The sequence below is a fragment of the Marmota monax genome, unplaced genomic scaffold, assembly GCF_021218885.2.
Source record: "Marmota monax isolate L192 unplaced genomic scaffold, Marmota_monax_Labrador192_F-V1.1 WCK01_AAM20220418_F8-fsc00014, whole genome shotgun sequence".
Classification (NCBI taxonomy): domain Eukaryota; kingdom Metazoa; phylum Chordata; class Mammalia; order Rodentia; family Sciuridae; genus Marmota; species Marmota monax.
Window position 1 is genome coordinate 24,796,888 of NW_026695222.1, and position 22,807 is coordinate 24,819,694.

Consider the following 22,807-nt stretch of genomic DNA (forward strand, 5'->3'; position numbering starts at 1 on the left):
TACATGTTGCAGAATCACATTGGTCATATAGTCACATACATACATACAGTAATAATGTCTGTTTCATTCTACTGTCTTTCCTATCCCTACATCCCCTTCCCTCCTCTCCCATCACTTCCCTCTACCTAATCTAAGGTAACACTATTCTTCCCTAGTACCCACCCACCCATACCCACCCCTGCCTTATTGTGAATTAACATCTGCATATTAGGGAAAATATTTTATCTATGGTTCTGTGGGATGGGCTTATTTCCCTTATCATGATATTCTCCAATTCCAACTATTTACTGGCAAATGCCATAATTTTACTCTCCTTTTAAAGCTGAGTAATATTCCATTGAGTATATATACCACATTTTCTTTATCCCTTCATCTACTGAGGGATACCTGGGTCAAATGGTGGTTCCATTCCAAGTTTTCTGAGGAATCTCCGCACTGCTTTCCATAGTTGATGCACCAATTTGCAGTCCCACCAGCAGTGTACGAGTGTGCCTTTTCCCCCACATCTTCACCAACATTTATCGTTGCCTACTGTATTCTTGATGATTGCCATTCTGACAGGAGTGAGATGAAATCTTAAAGGAGTTTTGATTTGCATTTGTCTAATTGCTAGAGATGTTGAACGCTTTTTCATATATTTGTTGATTAATTGTATTTCTTCTTCTATGAAGTGTCTGTTCAGTTCCTTAGCCCATTTATTGATTGGGTTGTTGTTGTTGTTGTTATTATTATTATTATTATTATTATTATTTGGTGTTAAGTTTTTTGAGTTCTTTATATATTCTAGAGATTAATGCTTTATTGGAGGTGCATGTGGTAAAGATTTTCTCCTAATCTATAGGCTCTCTCCTCACATTATTAATTGTTTCCTTTGCTGAGAAGCTTTCTAATTTGAATCGATCCCATTTATCGATTCTTGATTTTACTTCTTGTGCTTTAGGGGTTTTCTTAAGAAAGTCAGATCCTAGGCTCACATGGTGAAGATTTGGGCCTATTTTTTCTTCTATTAGGCACAGGGTCTCTGTTCTAGTGCCTAAGTCTTTGAACCACTTTGAGTTAATTTTTGTGCAGGGTGAGAAATAGAGGTTTAATTTCATTTTGCTACATATGAATTTCCAGTTTTGCCAGCACCATTTGTTGAATAGGCTATCTTTTTAACATTCCAGTGAATGTTTTTGGCAACCTTGTCTAGTATGAGATAACTATATTTATGTGGGTTTGTCTCTGTGTCCTCTATTCTGTTCCATTGGTCTATAAGTCTATTTTGGTGCCAATACCATGCCATTTTTTGTTACTATAGCTCTGTAGTATAGTTTAAGGTCTGGTAGTCCTCTTTCACAACATTTATTCAACATCATCCTTGAAACTCTAGCCAGAGCAATTAGACAAAAGAAAGAAATTAAAGGGATACAAATAGGTAAAGAAGAACTCATAGTATCCCTATTTGCTGATGACATGATTCTGTATCTAGTAGATCCAAAAAAATCCACCAGAAAATTTCTAGAACTAATAAATGAATTCAGCAAAGTACCAGGACATAAAATCAACACCCATAAATCAAACACGTTCCTATACATCAGCAATAAATCCACTGAAAGAGAAATTAGGAAAATTACTCCATTCATAACAGTCTCAAAAAAAAAAATAAAATACATGGGAATCAATCTAACAAAAGAGGTGAAAGACCTCTACAATGAAAACTACAGAACACTAAAGAGAGAAATTGAAGAAACCTCACAAGATGGAAAGATCTCCCTTGCTCCTGGACAGACAGAAATAACATTGTCACAATGGCCATACTACCAAAAGAGTTATACAGATTTAATGCAATTCCTATTAGAATCCCAGTGACATTCTTCATAGAAATAGAAAAAGCAATCACGAAATTTACTTGGAAAAATAAGAGACCCAGAATAGTTAAAGCAATTCTTTTTTTTTTTTTTAAGGAAAAAAAAATCTTGGGCTGGGGATGTGGCTCAAGTGGTAACATGCTCGCCTGGCATGTGCGGGGCGCTGGGTTTGATCCTCAGCACCACATAAAAATAAAATAAAGATGTTGTGTCCACCGAAAGCTGAAAAATAAATTTTAAAAAAAATTCTCTCTCTCTCTCTCTCTCTCTCTCTCTCTCTCTCTCTCTCTCTCTCTCTCCTCTCTCTCTCTGTTTAAAAAAAAAAATTTTAAAAAGAAAAAAAAAAATCTAGACCTGATGGGGAACAACACAGTAAGTGAAAAGCCTGCCCCACCCAAAACTTGCGGGGCTGGCACATCGGCCGCAACCATTAGATGTATTTTTATTCAGGAAAACAATATGTTTTCAATATTTCAATAAACAGACTAAAACACAGATTTGTATATTAGCCTCTGCCAGCTGCCTTCCTGAGCCAAGGATGCTTTTGTCCTTGTGAACCCGAATGATGGCTGTTCCTCGAATCCAAGTGCTGGCCCAAGACCCTGGCCCTTCCTGAGCTTTGCTCTTCTTCTGCATGTCCTCTGACTCTCAGCCTAGCTTCATTTCCAGCTGTCTGTCCTCTGGGTACTTTCTTCCATAAGTCCTCTCAAATTCTTCTTGGAAATAGGCAGAGCTCCAATAATAAGCCTCCAAGAGCAGAGTTCCGAATCCCACCCACACCCTAAGGAGAGAGCCAGCTACGTCCTACTTTTCCTTGAGCGCAAGGACACCAGTTCCCACTCCCAACAACACTTGTTTTTATTTTTATTATTTTTTTCCCTCTCTTTGAAAACTACTTCATTGAAGTATTTATTCAACTTTTTAAAAAACATAAGGAAACCTGCCTTCTCAGCAGCATAGCTGGACCCCGAGAGTGTCGTGCTAGGTGAGGTAAGCTGGACTCAGAAGGTCTCAGTTGCCTGTGGAATCCAAGATGGCAGGGAGGAACCTGGTGTTGGCCAGGAGTTGAGGGGTGCAAGGAGCAAGCGGGTGGTGGTCAAAGGCACAGAATCTCAGGACTCAAGACGAATTAGCTCTGGAGACCTACTATGTGGCAAATACCAGGAGCTGGCCGTAGTGTAGACCACTTAAAGTCTTCTGGGAGAGCAGATCTCATGTAAAATGTTCTTACCACACATCTTAATAAAGGATGCTGGGGTTAACAGGGTGACGGGGATGCCCATGGCCTTGATGGAACTGCTCACAGTTACATATGTACAACTTCTCACAGGACTCCATTTTCAGTGCTAGGATTTAAGTCTTTGGCACCAAGGAAAGGATGAAGTTTATCTGCACACCCTCCAGGTCTATCCACCTCACACCACCAGGCAGGGGCTTCCCTATCGAGTCTTCTAAGGCTAGACCCTGAATGAAGACTTCCTGATGGGGAGAATTCTCCTCTTCCCTCGGGGTCCCCAGCTTATCTCTTAACAGTGTCCAGAGGTGGAGACACTCCTGAAATCCCAGCCAAGGGTGCTTCAGGGATCATCGAATTGAGCAAAGCCAGGTGCACCGCGGTGCCCTCCCTCCTCCCACACTCAGGGTGGACATGGCTGCTTGGCCACAGTCCTCTTCCCACAGTTGCTCATCCAAGACCTGCCTCACCCGTGGCCTCCAGGGCCATCATTCCCTAGGAGGCTTAGCACCTGAGCTAAAACCAGTTTGCCACTCCTTGTTCTGAAGACTATGGAGCAGGGAAAGCTGACCAGCTCGTGGGCGAGATGGGAACCGACCCACCACCAGAACACCAAGGTGCAGCTGCTGCTTTCACAGCACCACGTTCCAAGCAGAGGCAAGCAAACGCGGACACATGTGCACAGGTGCACGTGGACGAGAGCAGCAGAGCATCATGTGCCTGGCCTCGCCCACTCTCCCGGCAGACGAAACGGCCCAGCTCTATCCAATCCGTTGCTTCCTTCCTCTGAGAGGATTTTGTCTTTACAGACTGTTCTATCATCCTTTGTGTAACGCATAATCAAGATAATTGGAGAGAAAAACAATGACAAAAGCCAAACAGGCAGATTCTAAGCAAAAAAAAAAAATAGTGACAGAAGTCACAATCCCTCCCAGGTGTCAGGGAAACTGCGTCCAACAGTTACTAGTTGGACAAATAATGATGAACTACCAACCCAGGTCCCTGCTCTGCTTGAGGCCACAGGACCAAGAGGAAGGGGATGATGAGGTCACTGCCCTCCTAGGCTGACACTCCCTCCATTTTATATAAAGATGGCACAAGAGGAAAATTAGACAGTGACAAGCACTGAGCAGGGGGCTGAGAGGGCACCTTCTCCACCCTGGCAGACCAGGAAGACCCAGCATGGGGATGTCTGAGGGCAGAGGGGAGAGGTGGACGGAGCAGTGAGAACAGAGGTCTCAGGCGCTCACTGGCCACAAGGTCAGTGGGTCTGTAGGGCCACAGCAAAGAGGACAGCGCAAACAGGGAAGCCAGATGGGATGCCGGGGACAAGTAACTGAAATCAGATTCCAAGTGCATGGGACCTGACACAGAGGTGGGGCAGTGCATGAGAGAAATCCAGGGGTCATAACCAAAGAACTTTCCACATAATTCTATGAGAAGAGAGAAAAGGGGGTGGAGAAAGAAAGAAGAAATTAAGATTAAGAGACTCTAAGGAATATTTGATGTGGATCATGCTTCTTCATAGAGCTCAAGAAATACAAGCAAGTCAAGTACTTGAGTTATCAAATGGCGTTCTGTTCACTGCTTCAAATCTAATGTACAGAAAACTGCTCAGAGACTGGGCCATGTGAGTCCCAGTTCCCAAAAGGCTACGTATGCATTCTAGGGGCTTACCAAGCTGCATGGAGACACAGTGTGTGCATCCTTGGAGAAGTGCCAGGCTCTGGATGCATCTGTTTCCCCAGCCCTGAAGTGGGAAAAACAGACCCAGGCCTTACTCAAATGTTCCACCCTCTATAGGGTATGACCCAGCCTCCAGGTGTTGGGAACCACAGACACCTCTCAGGTCCCAAAGCCCCATGCTCCACCACTGGGGCCCTTAGGACAGTGTATTGTCCTGACTGGTTTACATGTCAGTCTCTCCCACCAGACTATGTATTCTCTGACAAAGGAGACAAAATCTAACTTTCTTAGCCTGGCTCTGAGTAAGTACTTGGTAAGCAATTACCAAAAGAGATCTCTTCTCTGCTGGGAGAACAAAAATCGTTTGCGGCTTTTTCAAAGAAAGAGTCTACTATTGTAGAAGAAGTAGTGGGGCAGTGGTTCTCTCTCAAGACCACAAGGCCAAAGCCTCATCCGCCCTGTCTTTGACCTTCTGGGGTTCCTCCTGATGCCCCCTGCCCCACTGTCTCACCCTTCCTAGCGGGTGCTGGTGGCCCTTGGGACAGTCAAACATGCTCTCCAGCCTCGCAATCAGGTCTTGGCTGCGGGAGGCCCAGGCTGCCTGGGCAGAGTCCAGCACAATTAAGCACTTCACCTTGTATGCCTTGGCACTTGCTGCTCAGTGAAGCAATCCACTGCTCCTGCCAAGCCCTCGGCTCCCCAGGGATCCACCCCATGAGGATGCGCCCAGCCCAGTGAGGAGGGCCAAACAGAAATCAGGCCCTGACCTTCTCAAAAGACAGGCAGTGTGTCTTAAGCATGCTTAATATCTTGTTGACTCCTTCCTGTTCTCTTTGGGCCCAGTTCCTCAGGATTTGGCTCTGATGGAAAGAACTCAGAGCCCAGGGGCGGGAGCCAGTGCACATGTTCTCTGAAGCAAGGGTGGTGGAAAGCCAAGCGGGATGTTGACCTCAGGAACAGGGTCTAAACAAGACACCAGTGAGGCCCTGAGAGTGTTGTGCTGAGGACAGTGCTGGTAGCCAAGTAGGATTTAGGTCAAAGTGTACAGGCCGCAGTTACCTACTTTAACCCATGCCCTAAGCAAAGCCATTTCTACCATTGCCAGAGGGACATTTTCAAACACAAGATTACATGCACACGTCCCCCCTCTGGTTAAAGCCTTCCAGCAACCCGCTACTCTTGAGATAAAGTAATGTCCCCTGGCCACACTGGTCTCATGTGCACCAACCTCACTCTACCTCCCAGCCACTTCTTGTCACACACAGCCCAGTCGCGCACTGGCCTTTTAGGTCCTTGAACTCCTGTGCATGTCAGGGTCCCCAGAGAGCCACACTCATAGCCCTAAGTGCTCTTTGCATTCTCATTACCTCTTAATGAAACTTCCTCAGGGAAGCTTCTAGACACCATGCCCTGACCAGCTCAGAAACCCACCAGCCCACCACAATCATGAGTAAACTATCAGATACAGCATTGCTTATTTAATGTTGTTTAATGATGCAGTTTACATAAGGTCAGGAGCCTTTCTGTCTTGTTCTATGCCTCACATCCATGCTCAAGTGTGCATGGATGGATGGGTGGATGGATAGATGGATGGGTGGGTAGATGGGTGGATGGATGAATGAATGAATAGGTGGGTGGGTGGATGGATGGTGAATGGACCTCCCAGTCAAACTGAACAGCCCATAGATTCTCCTTCATGGTATAAACATGGCATGAAGGAGAATCTGTGGGCTGTTCAGCGTGGCATTTCCTTCCTTCCTTGATCCATATATCCAAAGCCTACCCATCCATCAAAGTGGATCCCAAAGATTGCCTCCTCAGCAAAGGCCTCAGGGTGCACTTCCCAGCTAGACATGATCTCCCCTTGTCCTGAACCCTAGCATCACAGTCTCTGCTACACTTTCTGAGTGAATCTTTACCTTCCTCACTAGAATGGATTTAGCTTGATTCACTGAACTGTAAGATTATCAAAGCTGAGAGCTAACACCATTATTATTATTATTATTATTATTATTATACAAATAATTATCATACTTGTTGGCCAGTGAGACCTCCAAGCCATGTAAGAGAAAGACACCTTTCAAATACCGCATTTAACAGACGAGGAAAGAAGCTGGTGGAGGTGACCACCAGGAGATCACTCAACAGGAGATCACCTTGCCCCGCCAGCATGTTCTACCAGGGAACCATGCTGTCCTTTAGCAGCATGTGAAAGAGGGAAGGCAAGGCAGCTCCTCTCCAAAGTGTCCCCTGGCATGGAGAATATCTCCCTATACCTCAGCACCAATGCTGGAGGCCAGCTAACTCCCATAGGCCAAATCCCGAACTCTCTCAGTTGCAACTGCTACAAATCTCCATAGAGGACTTTTCAAAATAGTTCTCCCATTTTAGGAATCCCAGGCCCAGGACAGGGTCTTCATGCTATCCTACCTCATCCTTCCCCTTCCCGCTGAATCTACTGACCAAACCGAAGAGCGAGGAGTTAGTGGCAGCTAGGAACACGTCTTGGCTCTGAGTCTCACTAGTCAAGGGGAAGGGCCTTCACCTTCCAAACCTCAGCATATTCAACCATGAAGTCTGGGAAACACAAACCCCGCACTTGAAGAATTAAGTACAAGGTGCTTAAACACCCAACCACTGCTGACAAGGCCTTTATTGTGGCAGGATTATTCACAAAGTTCTCCTGTCCTGGGGCATCTCATCAGGAGGATGCCCAGAAAAAGGGATGCTTCCTTCTCTTCAGAGAGAGATGCCAAAAGCTCAGGAGGGGTTATCCCAGGAGACAGAAACCCTGTGGCTTGCTGGGAATACACAGATCGCAGTGGCAGGTCACGCACACATCAACACGCCCCACAGCCTCCTGCATCCACCTCCACATCCACACCGAGAGAACACACGTGTGTGCATTTGCCCCAGCCCACGTGCACGGGGAAACGTGGGCCTCCGGGGCCAGCATCCCTCAGCTTCTCTCCCTGCCTCCTCCCCTGCCCCTGCAGGAAGCCCATGGACGGCTGGGCTGGAAGCTGTGCTCCTGGGTCTCTCATCCAGGTAAGGGAGCTTGCCAGGAGGCCAAGTGTATTTGCATATAATTTGCATGTGTTGACACAGCCCTTCCCATCTCTGCGCAGAGCACTTCCAAGCTAACCTGTTATTACTGCTCCTCCGAGCTCACGCTGCATCCCCACCCACCACCAGCAATACTCTGCCAGGAGACAGGCCCAGAGATGGTGGAGCTTCGGAGACTCACAGGGACCTCCCGGGCCTGTTTCTCCCCCTCGACTACAAACAACAACACACCTCTACTGGGCAGACCCAAAGAGAGCTTCTCATGCTCAAAACCCAGCCCATGCCCAGAGCTGAGCAGTTGCTGGCACACAATAGGCTGTTTATTCCTATCAGAGGACAGGAAGCAAGGCTGGACAGAGAAATTCTCCCTAGCACTATGCCCCGATGTTGCTTGAGGCTCACAGGGAAGGTCCCCTGTGCTCTGGTAACTAGTGGCAGCAAGTATATAAAACTATAGGACGCAGGGCTGGATGTGAATTTCAAGGGAACAGTGAACTTTCAGGGGAAGTCTGTCCTGTGCAGTCCTCCCACAGTGAGAAGGTGTCCGCTGTTTACCTGAAAGTCCAGTTCTAACTGGGAGTCCCAGAGCACGTCCAACCACACTACCTGGACCCAAGGCCCGGAGGCTTCTGTTATCACGCACATCCTGTTTTCTCGCAGAGTGTACCTCCGCTCACAGGGCACGTCTCTGCTACCTACACGTCCACTTCCCAGTCCAGGGTAGGAAGGGAGGGTGGGGGTCCCTGCGAGGTACATTGAAAATTGCCAAGGGGAGAAAGAGGGAGAGGGAGACCAGAGAGAACATGTGTTTCCTAATTTAGTTAAAGATCTCAAATCTGTTCCCCTCCGGTCTCTGTGAGGAGCAGTGTTATCGCTGCGAACGTGAGGCCACGCTTCCTGTGGTGAAGGGTATGTGTGTTTTCATCAACAGAGCTCGTTTCTAGGGTTCCTTTCAGGATGTGAGGCTCACGGTGGGTCGCAGAGGAAGAGGCGAGCACACAGGGGGGCCCGTGGGCCAGGCGGCTGCAGTCCTGGGGCTGGAGCCAGGGTCTACCTGGAGAGCCTTGGCCCCACGGCCTGAGGGCCTGCACCAGCCCACCGCCCAACTTCCTGCCATAACAGGTCCACTGGGACCCTTCCCAGAGTGCACTGGGGCAAACGGGCCTTGCCAGATTCTTTGCCTGCACTGGGGGCCTGTGAGGCTGGACAGAGCTGGGCACCTGGGTTCAAGTCCCAGCTCTGCCACTCATTTGGAACCAATACTGAGGGCACCAGGCATGGGTGTTAGATGGTGTGGGGTGAGAGACCTCTGGGGATGATCCGCTCTGCACTCCAGGGCCCTGCCTTGCCAGGCTCTGCACTCGGGGGAACAGGTACTTCTGAATATTGATGTGCTGCAGCCGATGACCCCAGCAGAGAACCTGAACTTAATCCAGGGGGGGACTGCTTTCCCGTGAGAGCTTTTTGAGAGGGAAATCTTGTCTTACAGTAAGATCAGTGGACGTACTGTGGAGTATAATGCAACAGACTTGTATTTTTAAGATAAAATACAAAAAGTAAAGTGTGTACGACTCCATTTTCTGCTCTCTACAGTGGTGATGGAGAGGGCAGTCCCAAAGAACTTTTGCAAAGACAGTGCAGGGACTTGAGGCAAGACCCTGCACAGCCACAGCAGGCCAAGTATGACCTTCTGTGGGGACATTAATTCCCACAGAGACCAGACCCAGCGATTAAGTTTCCTTTTTGAGGTCCCGTTCATCAGACTCCCGTGTGCATAAAGAAACCAGGAAGCAGAAAAGGGAGTCTCGATTTGGGGCACAGAGGAAAGTGACGGATATTCTGTTGACTTCCTAGTGGCCTCCAGGTATCAGACCTCCAACAAAAGACAGTGGCCTAAAAGCCATTTGCCTGTGTGGTCTACCAAGATGGGAACCCCTCCTGCACATCTGTGGCCACAGGTGTGACCAGCCTAAAAGGGGGCGAGACCCCCATCTACCAGCCCTGCCCTTCGTGGACACAGTGCTCCTGTTTCAGAACCCCCCACACACTGTGCCCATTCACCAGCTGAAGCCACCCAGTGAAGGAGACTGTGAGCCATGGCCAAGGCACTTGGGGACAGTCAGAAGGGCAGGTGCACCTCAGATACATGGTCTGAGATGGGTGGGCTCAGGACCCCAGATCGAGCTATCTGAGTGCTAGGCTCGAATCACTTTGTGACCTGAGACCCAAGGTCAGTGCCCTGCCTGGGTCACAGCCTCTGTTCTGTTCCTTATTTTCAAGAACTTTTTAAATTTGTGGAGTTAATTCTTCTCAAGGACCTGAAAATCAACTCTGCCAATGGTCATCAGAGCTCCTCTGTACCCAACAAAGGGTTCAAGACTCTGCGGGAACTCTCCCAGCCCACTCTGAAGAGCAGGACCCTGTCCAGGCCGCGTGTCGAAGGGGCCAACCAGAGGTGACATATGAACTAATGAGACTGTGGTCAGCCCTTGACGGTGGCACTGAACCAGGGACCCTCGTGGCTTCAGGTAATTCTAGAATAGTCGGAGACTATTTTAAATGATCTTAGTGTATGGAGGTCACCTCTAATGGTGCCACTGGCCTGACACTCATGCAAGTGCACAAAGCAGTGGCCCCAGTGTGGAACTTCCACTTGGCTTTTGACCTCCTCTCTGCTCAAGCTAGCCACTACCCTCTGTCCTTACCTCAGAACAAAGCACCTTCCTTAGGATCCCTCTTTCTTGGACATTGCTTTTCAGACTGACCGCCTAATCTCTGAATAAGAACAGGTTTTGGGGGTGCCCCACACACAGTTTCAGCCAACATCCACCCAACCCAGTCACATAGTTAGTTCCTGCTAACAGCCTATTGCTCTTTGTCTAAGCTATGTTGGAAGATGCTCCCTGGTTATGAAATCTACTTTGTCAAAGTCAACCTCGTTTGGAGATTGGAGATTGGGGACCTCATTCTTCTTCCTAGCAGTGGTAGAGTTGCCCCCAAAACCTTTTTTTTTAATTATTTTTTTAATTCCAAGCCATGATCTGATGTCTTTTTTTTTTCTTCAAATTTCAGCTTATACAGCCTCTCCTTTTTGAAAAACAAAGCATAACAATTGCAATTCTCCCTTGGCCAGTGGCCAGACATCCAAGGGCTGGAGCCAGGAGATTAACGGATACACCCGGAGAGGACAAGGTCAGAGGGCAGAACAGCCTGGACACGTGTTTGTATCAGAGACCAGACCCGAAGGGCCAGGGAATGCCTGTGCTCAGGACGGACACCTCCAGTTTTGGTGACATGCTAGGGCCCTTCAGAACCGTGTGTGGAACATGCCTGTGACATTAATTAATGCCAGGCAAAATGTAGCAGCAGATCTTGGAAACTAAAAATAGATCTTTGCCAACTGATTCATCCCCCGACTGCACAGAACTCGGAGCCTTTTTCTCTGCTTCTCTTCTACATGAACGTTACGTTATGGCCTTTTTCCTTTCTCTCCATCTTTGTTGTTCTTCCTTTTCTTTCTGTCCTTCTTGTTGAAAGGTTTCAACCTTCCGGAAGTGATGTCCCTACTCAGCTACCCTCCGACCCATAAACATGCTTAATAAGCAAGGAAATCACTTCTTTCCTGACTCCCAGGGTTGTAAGCCATGTCATCTGTACTTAATATTTTCCATGCGGATGTCTCTGCCCGTGGCATCACACAGAGAGCTCTATAGCTTCGTTTCCGATTACAGTCCCTTCTATTTTAAACTTTGTTGATTTCTACAAGGAAGGAAGCCTATTTCATACAGATTAGCTGGACAGCTGGGTCTGATTGCTTCTGATTACCGGGCTTGGGGCCACTAGGGAAACAGGTTTCCCAAAGCCCCTTGGATGGAGAAGCATTCCATATGGCCCCCACGGCGTGGGTCACCACACACTCCAGAGAGGAAGAGCCAGCAGCCTTGGTTGGGAATCAACAGGTCCAACCGAAGGCGGGGTCACACCTCCATCCCACTTGGGTGTCGGGGGCTGTGCTGGAAGGTGGAGGGGGTTTGGACGCCCCCGGGTGGGAAGCTCTGCGGGCCCTGCATGGGGGCTTGTGTCAGAGACAAGGGCGAGTGTCGGGAGGGGGCATCCACCACGCTTGCCTCATAGACTCACTCGGAGGCAGCAAACCAGGCTCAGTGGTCAAGACCCCTTCACCTGGCCTTGCATCCCAGACCTCCAGGTGCACAAAGAAATCACAAAGTCCTCTCTCACCTTTCAGTGGTCAGTCCACAAGCAGGGGGGGCTGCTGCTCTCTCCCGAAAGCCGGTGGCTCCGATGAGGCAGGAGTGCTCTCCCTGCTCGTCCCATCTCTGCCTTCTCTTTATGCCTCCTCTAGAGAAAACAGAGTGCTGGAGGTTTAAAAAAAGAAGAACCGTGTGTGTGGAGGGTGGTGGGTGTCGGGGGTGCCGGGGCGCTGGGGGGCGGCAGGGGGACACCGGGGGGTAGGTGAGCAGCCTGCCCTGGTGTGGGTTCGGGGGTAATGGCCGACGCTGGTGAGATGGTTTTCCTGCTGGAGCTGAGCGCCACGGCAGCTCTGTGTGGGCGGCAGCAGCTACACGGCTGGGTTTCAAACCATTGCACTGAACATTTGCAAACAGATAAAAAAAAAAAACAAAACCATTGGGTACAAATGGAAACTTCTGCTTCCCTTCCTCTCTCTTCACTCTCTCCACTTCACCTCTCTTCTTGAGTTTCTGAGGAGGAGAGTGAGGGTGGTCACTTCCCCTGCAGGGACCCCCCAAGCCCTTGTTTTCCAGCCACACCATCCCTGTGGCCACCAAAATGCACAGGTAGGTCAGTTCTGAAGATTTGTGCCCACTGCTTTGAGAACGTCCAGTCATTTGAGGAAGATACCCTTTCCTCTGGAATCTCCCAGAGTCTAGCTACTGAGCGCCAGCCAACCCAAAGAGGTTTTGGGTGTCCGTAGTTGATGTTCTTTCAGGTTTCCTAGTGTCAAAGCTACCTGAGAACCAGCCAACATGACTAGGGTGAGGTGTACCTTCATTTCTGGATGTGGCACTTTCCCCAAAGAATGTTCTGTGAACAGTGGAAGGAAGTACCCCATGGATAGCAGAAAAGGGGTCTGTGGTCAAATTCCTCAATGTCTCGTCCCACACTGCTCTGGGTCATCACACAGCACTCAGCCAAGAAAGACTGGGAGAAGTCCTGCAATACAGAATCTTGTTCTACTTGGTTTAATGCAACATTCTCACAATGTGGGAGACCTTAGATGAAAGGGTCCCCTCTTACCAATGATTAGAGCACAGCACACTCACACCAACCAATGTTAGCATGACCCAAATCAACCATCATAGCCAGAGAGGACAGGAAAAGCTCAATGCTAAGAATGGGAACGAGGCAAGCTTCACACCTCAGGGCACTCTCCGTTTGCATCAACACTGGTTGCCACATGGAGTTATCAATGAACTTGAGACTTTTGGTCCTGGTTCATGAAAAGAACATGGACTGGACCAAGATGTGGGAGTTTATATCTCTCATTGTTACGGCAGCTGTCACTCTGCCTCCTCTCCACCCTAGTGGGCCTCCAGGGATAGGGCATCCTGTGACGGAGAGCAGGAAGGGCCTCCCTGGCACTATGAAGATGAGAAGAGAGGTCTTTTAGTGTGAGGCAGACATGCAAGATACCAGCGCTGCAACGGGGAGCTACTGAACGGTGGCATTCATACTGAGATAACTATCAGGAAGGAAGCAGGAAGCAGACAAGGAGAGGTGAAGACAGAGAGGCCCCCTCCTGGGTTTGGGGCTTCCACGGGCCATCCACACAAGCAAGGTAAGAGACTGACAGACCCCAGCCCTACAGTACACCATCTCTGGGCCCTTGGCTATGGCCCCTTCACATGAGCCTTGGTCTCCTCTGAAAATGACTTAAGTCAACTATTGTCACCCAAAGGTGATTTTGCCCCCCAGGGGATACTGGGCAGTCTCTGGAGACATTTTAGTTCTCATAACTCCGGATGGTGCTAGGTATAGGTATCTTTTGGGCAGAGTCAGAGATGCTGCTGACCATTCCTCTTTGCACAGGACAGCCCAGCCACAGACGAGGATACAGCCCCACTGTCCCCAGTGTTGAGGTAGAGAAGCCCAGACTAAGTGTCCGCTCCCTTCTCCACCTGTGGATCCCAGATGAGACAACATGCAAGAATTCTATGCAAAACAAAGACCAATAACTTTCTATTTGGTAAGAAAGAGACTTCCATATCCTTTAAATGGCATTTACTTTCTTTTTAAGTGATAAGACAGAAACAAAGTAGAACAAAAACTCCCTGCTTTAGACAGGGAGAGAAAGAACTGGCCTGACCAATAGATGCTCTAAGCTGTATAATTTTGTGGGGGAGGGGGTGGAAATAATAAATGAAAAAAAGGAGGAGGAGGATGAGAAGGAAAAAGAGAAATGCCTCTTCTTGCTTAAGTACATCAGATAACTTGAACTCTGTGTGAACAGAGTGGAAAGGGTGTAGGAAAGAAAGCTCTAGAAGCTTGCCAGCACTCAGGCAGGTAATCACTTGTAATTAGAGCATTTTATAGAATCCTCTAAAGAGGTTTTAAACAAAGCTGAAAATTATTTGTTGACCTTCTCTCTGAAGGAGGCGGACGGTCACGCTGACCACGCTAATGCATCCAGCCTGGGTGGGCTTTTTCTTTTAAGGAAGTCCTCAGCCAGCTTCACCACAGCCCTCGGCCCACAGCAAATTATCAGAGGAAAATGAAGAGAGAACGTGAAGCTGGAGTTGAGGTGCAGGTGACAGCAGATGACCCCGTTTCAGAGTGGACAATCTGGCCGCATTTCACTCTGGCTCCCTCCTGGGTGGGAGAGGTCCCTGGTAGATGGAAACATGGTGGGGTGAGGACAAGGCCCAGCCCAGGAGGGAAGGAAGAGGGCAAGTTGAAGAAACACCAGCAGGCCTCCTGGGCCAGCACTTTATGGAGCCCTAGGAACAAGTCAGTAAAGAAGAAGCGACAGCACAGTCCCTGCCTTCTCAGAGTTCACAGTCAATCAGGATGAAAAGTCAAAAATCAAAGAGTGATAACGACAAAAAAATGTCCAATTCCGCCACTCACTGGGTGGTGATTTGAAGCTCTACCACATACTAGGTGCTATCCAATGAAGGAAAATGTAGGTAGGTGGATCACCATCAAAACCCACCATGAAAACATAACATACTATTAAGCTCCAGCCTTAAGGGTGTGGCTCACTCAGAGCCCTAAGGCCAAGGCCACCTCTTTTTCTAAAGGACTTGGGAAGGGCCAGAACCCAACGACCTGCTCTTGGTCTTGGCTAACACCGTTGGAGAGCTAGGTCTTCTGTTCTATGACACTTCTTGTAGGAGGTGGGAGTTGTCCACAGGGAGGGGACACAGCCAGCTCAACCCTGGGCGTCAGGCCTCCTGAGAGGAGGCTGTCAGGACCTAGGACAGCTCCGGAGCCTGGTAGTCTACTTCCTCATTCTTCCCAGGCCCCTGCCAGGGCAGAGGAGTGTGCCACTCCCTGCTCCTGTTCCCACCCACAGGACTGGCTACTCCCTCCACACGAGTTACCTACTTTCTGCTTGTTGGGCTCCCTCTTGGTCCTTCTTCCACGTGACTTCTGCCCCATGCCCACTGCCAACCACTGACTTTCTTACCCAACACTCAGCTGTGCTGAGTGAGGGCCTGACAGTTCCCTTAGTCCACATGGAGCCTCACAGTTAGGCAGAGGCTCCTAGAGCCGACTGTGTAGCTGCAACCAGACTATAGATGACTGCTGGGGGGGGAGGGGGGAGCACCAGCCACCACTGACCCTCTAGCCAAGGGTCAGGGCCAAGTGAGCCTCCCCAGAGAAGCACAGCCAGCTCTCAGGACCTTCCAGTGCTGGGATGCTGGGAGATGAAGAGCAGATCAGTTGCTGATTCATGAAATCATTAAACATGGTTCATAGATGAAGTTTTTAATTATATTTTCATGTTAATGTGCTTTTGACAGTACAGATCTAATATACCTAACTCATGTGTTTCCTTTTTAAGTAAGATTTTAAGCATCAATTTAAAGCATTGACTTTACTCAAAAACTTACAGAAAAACAGTAAAGGAACTAGAATAACTAAAATAATTTTTAAAAATAATGAATTTGGAGGAATGACAGTACCAAACTTTAAGATTTACTATGTAGCAACAGTAATCAAGAGATTAAACACTGGGATCAATAGAATCAAATAAAGGACCTGGAAATAGACCCTCACAGAGGTGCTGGACTGATTTAGCAAAGGGACAAAGTTACTTCCGTGGAGGAAGGGTAACCTTTTCATTGATGCTGAAGCTGTTGGACTTGGAAGGTTACAAGAGAAAGAGAAAAGTTGTAGTAAACCTCACTCCTTATACAGAGCATGAGTCAAATGGATCGTACATTTGAATGTAAAACCATAATAATTTAAGAGAAAAAGACAGAACAGCTTTCAGATTTAGGATTCAAAGAGACCTTCGACATAATATCAAAAAATAAATAAATCATAAAAGAAAAAATCATTAAATTAGCTTTCATTAAAACTAAAAACCTTTGCTCTGCAAAGTCTGTTAAGAAGACTAAAACAAAGACTTTAAATTGGGAGAAAATATTTGCAAACCACATATCCAACTAATATTCAGAATACATCAAGAACTCTCAAGACTCCATGGTAAACACACCCACAGTATCCAATTTGAAAATGGGCAGCAGATATGAAAGGACAGTCCCCAAAAGGGACACACAGATGGCCAAAAAGCACGTGAAAAATGTTCAACATCATTGACCATCAGAAAAATGCAAACTAAAAACCATGCTGAAATATCACAGCATACCCATCAGGTGAGCTAAAAGTGAAAATGCCAACAACACTCAATGCTGGCAAAGTTGTAGATAAACCAATCACCCACACTTTGCCGGTGTGGACATAAAATGGGACAGTCACTCTGAAAAACAATTTGGTGGTTTCTATAAAATTAAGTATGTACGTATCAGACAACTCACCAACTGCACTCTTGGGCATATATCCCAGATAAATAAAAATGTATTTTCACATACAAAATGCACGTAACAACCCAAATGCCTTTCCACAGGTAGGTGACAAAGTAAACTGCAGTACATCCAGACCATGGGACACCACAGAAAGCAACCAGCCATGATAAACTCAACAACTTGGGTGAATCTCAAGGGTGGAGTGGAGAAAAAACATCATGTATCAATTCAATATGTGCCACATTCCCCAGAAGATAGAATTAGAACAAGAGAAATAAGTGTGCTTGCCAGGGTTAGGGATGGAAATAGGGTACCACAACGAAGGGGCCTTATGAGCATCTTTATGCCCAGGGACAAGTCTGCAACCAGATAATGTCCAGGGTCACGCAACCCTATACATATGATAAAGTGCTGTAGAACTACACACACACACACACACACACACATGCAGGTCTGAATAAGTTCTGCAGCACAGCTCACTGTATCGGTTTCCCGTATCGGTTTCCTGCTTAAATACTACACTCTAGTTCCATAAGGACCTTATCATTGGGCAAGCCAGATGAGGATCTATGGGACCTCTCTGTACTGGAAATTCCTGTGGGTTTATAACTTTTGAAAAATAAAAGTTTCATAAAAGGAGAATATTAAATAATAGTACAAGTGATTTGTGAATACAAAAAAAATTGTGATGGTGATAGGCCTGAGATCTGGGATTGCTGTTTCTTTAGGTGCTGGGGACCTGGTACAGCCAGGAGCATAGTCTCTGGACAGCCAAGCCTTAGGCACCTAATGGGTCCTGGAGGCAGAACACCAGCTCTTCTCCTGTCCAGGTTAGATCAAATTTAAAACCACAGGAGCCTCTGGGTCTAAACGAGCCAACTCTCTAACCTGCCGGAGGCCTTGTTTAAACTCAACTGAAACTAAATTGAATGACACAGCAGATGTCTTCGTGACAGGGCAGCCTCAGACGAAAATGCCACATTTCATCAGCCCTAAGACGCACACTTGCAAGAAGAACCATTATTTTTTGTTCCGCTATGAAAGAAAAATATGCAGCCAATTAAACCGTGACACAATGCTTTCTTATCACTTAGAGTTTTTAATTTTACTTATTGAAAGAGTTCTTTGAGACTTAATTAGACAGATTTTTATCACATATTACTATTGTGCATACATAAAAATGAAAATACAAGTGAAATAAATTGGTTGTTATTCCTCAAATTACTTCACACCCAGGCCAACTCCTCCGAGCTGCTTGCTCAGCTCCGACTCATCAATGACTGGGTTTTTTCCACGCTCTGTCATCCCTGCATTCATCCGTGCACACCAACGATGTGGCATTTCTTCCCAGAACCCAAAAAAGGATGAGGGGTCGTGAGCACTAGGCTCTTGAGCAGGCTTTAAAATCGGGTCCAGGTTTTCTGCTTTGTGTCATCTTTCAGCAAAGTGGCTAAACATGTGATCCACAGCCATGATGTCTGGAGGAGCTAACACACTCTCCAATCCCGCATTCTCCTCCCGTGTGCTGACAGCGGCCTGCGACATGTTAGTGACGCATTCGCTGCCGAATGGAACTTCAGGTCTGGGTGCAGATCACTGGCATGTCCACACACACAGGCATCCAACCACGCCCTGGCCTGATTGACACCATGCCCCTAAGACCCTTTCTGATTCCAGAAATGCAAACACGGGAAATGTTGTATCTTAGAGTTAATGAAGGCGAGTAAGATGGACAAATAAAATAATGTCAGAAGGGGACAAGGGCTTCAAAGAACCTAGGGCAGGACATACAAGTGAGGAGGGGTAGGGCAGGGACAAGAGGACTTTCTGAAGAGGGAATGCCTTCCAGAGGCATCAGCCACAGGAAGGTCAGGGAAAGTGACCCTGACTGTCCATCAGGGCTGGTTAGATCATTCAGAACAAACAATCCCCAAGTCCCGGTGGCTTAAGACCATAAAGGTTTGTTTCTAAGTTATGCTTCGTGTCTGTAAGTGGGAGGAAGCATTTCCTCACGTCAAGACCCAAGGTTGATGGAGAAGCCACTGTCTGGAAGCTCTCCAGTTGCCATGGCAAAGGAAAAGGAAAGGGGGATATTCCTCAGGGTTCTGGAACCTTCTGCCAAGAAACAGCACCTGTCCCTTCTGCCTACGATGCCTTCGTTACTAAGGACACGGAACTTCTTTGCGGGTGGGGAGCTGAGTGCACCCCACATGCTTGTGAGCAGAACCAAAAATATTCGGAGAACAGCGGCAATGATGACCACACAGGCAGAGAGAAGAGGGGCCCACAGGAGCCTCTGGGTCCAAATGAGGCCCAGCGGGAGGGCAAACAAGGGCATAATAGGTGCACAGGGAGGACAGTGGGCAGAGGAGACAGCACCCTAAAGTGGGGAGGCCCACCCCCAAGGCCAGGTGCACCCTGGAAGCAACAGTTTCATCCTAACTATGACCTTAAATGTCTGCAGGCAGAATTAAACAACTAATTGTATAATGAGGTGGTTGAATGACACCTAATTTCCACAAATGCTTTTGTTGAGCAAACATCACAATACCAGAATGTGGTTTTCAATCATTTAATTAGTCTTCCAAAATGCTCCAAAATCGGTGCTAATAACAGTTTTAAAATAATACATTTAATGTGTCCTTAAATACATGACTGTGTCACAGCATTAATCCTGCAATTCAATACACTGAGTAATTGATACACATTTATCACCTGGTGTTTGGATTTTGAAAATAATGCCTCTCTGAACACAGGTAACCAACAGTAAAGTCCAAAGGACCTTTGGGATTTTCTCTGAGATGACCTGAGAGAAGGGGGCTGGGACCTTGATACTGAGGGGTGGGACAGACAGGACTTAGGCATTAAAATGAAGGGCTGGGTTTGTCAGAGGGGGCCTCTAGCATGGTTAGAGTAACACAACTGTGCCCAGAACATATGGGCAGTACCAGGCTCCCTGCCTGGTGCCATTTGCTATGAATGCTCCGTTGGCACTATTCCCACTTGGAGGCTTCAGGTTGACTGCGACTTCAAACTGCCACTCTGCACAGGAATCCCAGCCCCTGCATGAACTTAACTGAGAGGGAGGGAAAGGAAATGCTTACCTGGTGGCATCTCAGCTTTGAAATCCCTAGAAAGCTTGAGAAATTAAAGGCTGGCATCTGAGGTTGACCCACTTTTTGGACCCAGGGTCATCAAGTAACATCTCAGAACTCACAGTTCCCCACGCAGACTTCACTGGTGAATGGCAGTAAAGAGAGATGGGTTGCACACAATATTGGGAAATGCCAGGCATTTTTATCGTATGCACAACACTTCATTGAGCCTTCAGGAAAAAAAAAAAAACATATCAAAGGCATGCTGCGTGTGTAATGTGTCAACCACCTGTAACTGCCCATCTTGGGATAAAAGTTTTGGCTTTGTAATGAAGACTTAAAACAAACAGTGGCTTAAGCAAGAAGGGTGCTTACCTTCCCTTTATGCTACGGTCACAACACAGGCAGTCCAGGGATGGCTATGGAGCCACACAGGACCCAGGCCACTTCTGGCTGGCTGTGCTCCCTCTAGCAAAGCCCTGGCCACATGGTCCAGGATGGCACACACAGTCTCCCAGAATGGACAAGGAGTGGGATGTGTGCGCATCCCTCAAAGGCTGGACACGGAAACAGCACAATTCATTTCTGCACAAGGCTCTTTAGCCAGATTTTAGCCATCAGATCACATGCAACTTCAAGAAAAGTTGGAAAGTTTTTTATTTTCTATATGATCAGTGGTAGAGCACTTGCCTAGAATGCTCAAGCCCCTGGGTTCCATCCCAGCAACACCAAAAGATAAAAGTGCCTGTTCTTCATGACGTTGTGCAGCTAGAACCAGGTATGCTCACTGTGAGACTGAAAGGAAGTGGTGTGGGGCAACTCATAGCCCAAGCCTGGTTCACCCCAGGAACCTGGAGCCTGGTGGGTCAAAAAGAATATGATTCAACTCAACATTTCATTTTAGAATGAGCCAAACACCTGTCAGGATGAAAGCTTGGAGGAAAGGAGAGATTGGAAAATCAAGAAATCAAAAGGGAGCTACAGTATCTACCACAAAGCATCCTTACAGGCTAAAGGGTAAACTTGCATGCACCCCAAGGATCTGGGCAGCAGAGGGAACCCTGGGCTTCAGGGTCAGAGGACAGAGTTGGGGTTCTGCCCTGCCATTTACTTCTGGGCAAAGGTGGAAGGCAGAATTCTTCACATTTCCCCCCAAAATTTTGGACCTCCAAACTTTAAGCATTGCTGCAAAGGGACATTGCAGATGAATTGGGGTCACTAATCAGCTGAGTTTCAGATAAGAAAGTTATTCTGGATCATCCAGGTGGAGTCAGTGTAACCACATGAGCCCTTCAAAGCAGAAGAGTGGGCAGGAGGCAAGCCAGAACAGGAGGGAAGACAGGGCCACCTCATGAGGACCTGACCACCACTGCTGGCCTTAAGGGGGCTGTGAGTCAAGGTTACAGCCTCTAGTAGCAGAGCATGACCCCCAGCCCCAGCTGGTAAGAAAACAAAAGCCCCAATCGCATGGAGGCGGATTCTGCCAGCAACCTGAACATATTAGAGGAAGACTTTCCCAGAGCCTCTGAAGAGAGCACAGCCTGACGGCTTCTTCACTTCAGCTTTGTGAGAGTCGAAGCAGGAAAGCAGCTGAGGCTCCCTCTACATGCCAGCCCTGTCCTTGGTGCTGGGTCACAGTAATGAGCAAATGGGTCAGGTCTCTGCAAGGAGATACAGACAAGGGGTGAGAAAGTAACGAAATAAGCACATAAGACCAACTGGATAGAAGGGGGCTGTGTTAGTCCATTCTCTGTTGCATAACAAAATACCTAAAGCTGGGTAATGTGAAGAAAAGAGGTTTCTTTAGATCACAAGTTGAAGGTCCAAGGGCCTTTGCCAGCATTGGCCTGGCTCTGATGAGGACCTTGTAGAGGATGGCATCTCAATGGCAGGAGCACTTGCAAGAGTGATCAGCTGGTGAGAGCAAGGAGAGGCCGGGCTGCTCTTTATGACAATCCTCAGAAAGAACTAACAGAGGTCCCACAAGACCTCATTTATCTAATTTCTTCCAACTAGGCCCCATCTAGTAAAGGTGATACCATCACCCTGGGGACCCCACTTCTAACCACTTAGGGGACACACAAACCATATCTAAGTCATGGCAGGGCCTTTTAGGTCTGGGTCAGGAGAAGGTCAGGGAGGATTCTGGGCATTGTCACCTTTACTAGAGGGCTCTGGGACAGTGTGGATGCCACTGGGAAGGTGGCAGGGAGGTGACTTCCAACATGCCCAAGACATTTCCTGGGGACCACGAAGGTAACTGGGATGTGAGCTATCTGCATGCCAGAGTGCCACTCGTCCTGCAGTGGCTAGGGCCATACCTCATGGCTCTGGGACCTGAGAGTGGGCAGAATGGAAGAGTGTGGGATGAAGGAGGAGGAGCCAGGGATCAGGCTCCAGCTAGTCCTTGCGGTGAATATGCATCTCTGCTGTGAGCCCCACCCTGTCCCCCAGGCTGGGAAGTGAGAGAAAGCAGGAAGCAGAGCTCCCTAGTCTCCACTGGCTCCTCGGCTTGGACAGGGTGCTAACTGCTCCCTTTCAGCCAGCCTTCACCTGCCGCTTGCTGTGTGCCAGCCCTGCATTCATAACTGTAAATCGACTCTTTCTCTTCCCTCTTTCTTCTTGGAAACTGTCAAATCGAGGCACTCGTGGGGCCACCCGGCCGGCCCACAGGCAGGGCTGTCTGACTGCATGGAGGTACCTAGGCACAGATCAGCATTAACATATGCTGCCTTAAATCATCTCAAAAATTGACTTTGGGTGAGAGTTTGACAGGTGAGGTGTGTTTTCTTACTGGAAAAACAAGCATAGCAACTGCCGGAGGCGACCCCATGGAAGTCATGCGGCACCAGAGGTTGAATA

General features: G+C 47.9%; 1 protein-coding gene across 1 annotated transcript in view; it reads right to left on the reverse strand.

Annotated features, from left to right (window-relative positions):
• Znf831 (zinc finger protein 831) overlaps positions 1 to 12,259 on the reverse strand; it is a 100,736-nt gene extending 88,477 nt beyond the window's left edge. The window contains exon 1 of the mRNA XM_046433443.2: positions 12,076 to 12,259. The gene's annotated coding sequence lies outside the window, so the exon portion shown is untranslated. The remainder of the gene's footprint in view (positions 1 to 12,075) is intronic.
• Positions 12,260 to 22,807: the final 10,548 nt, after the last annotated feature.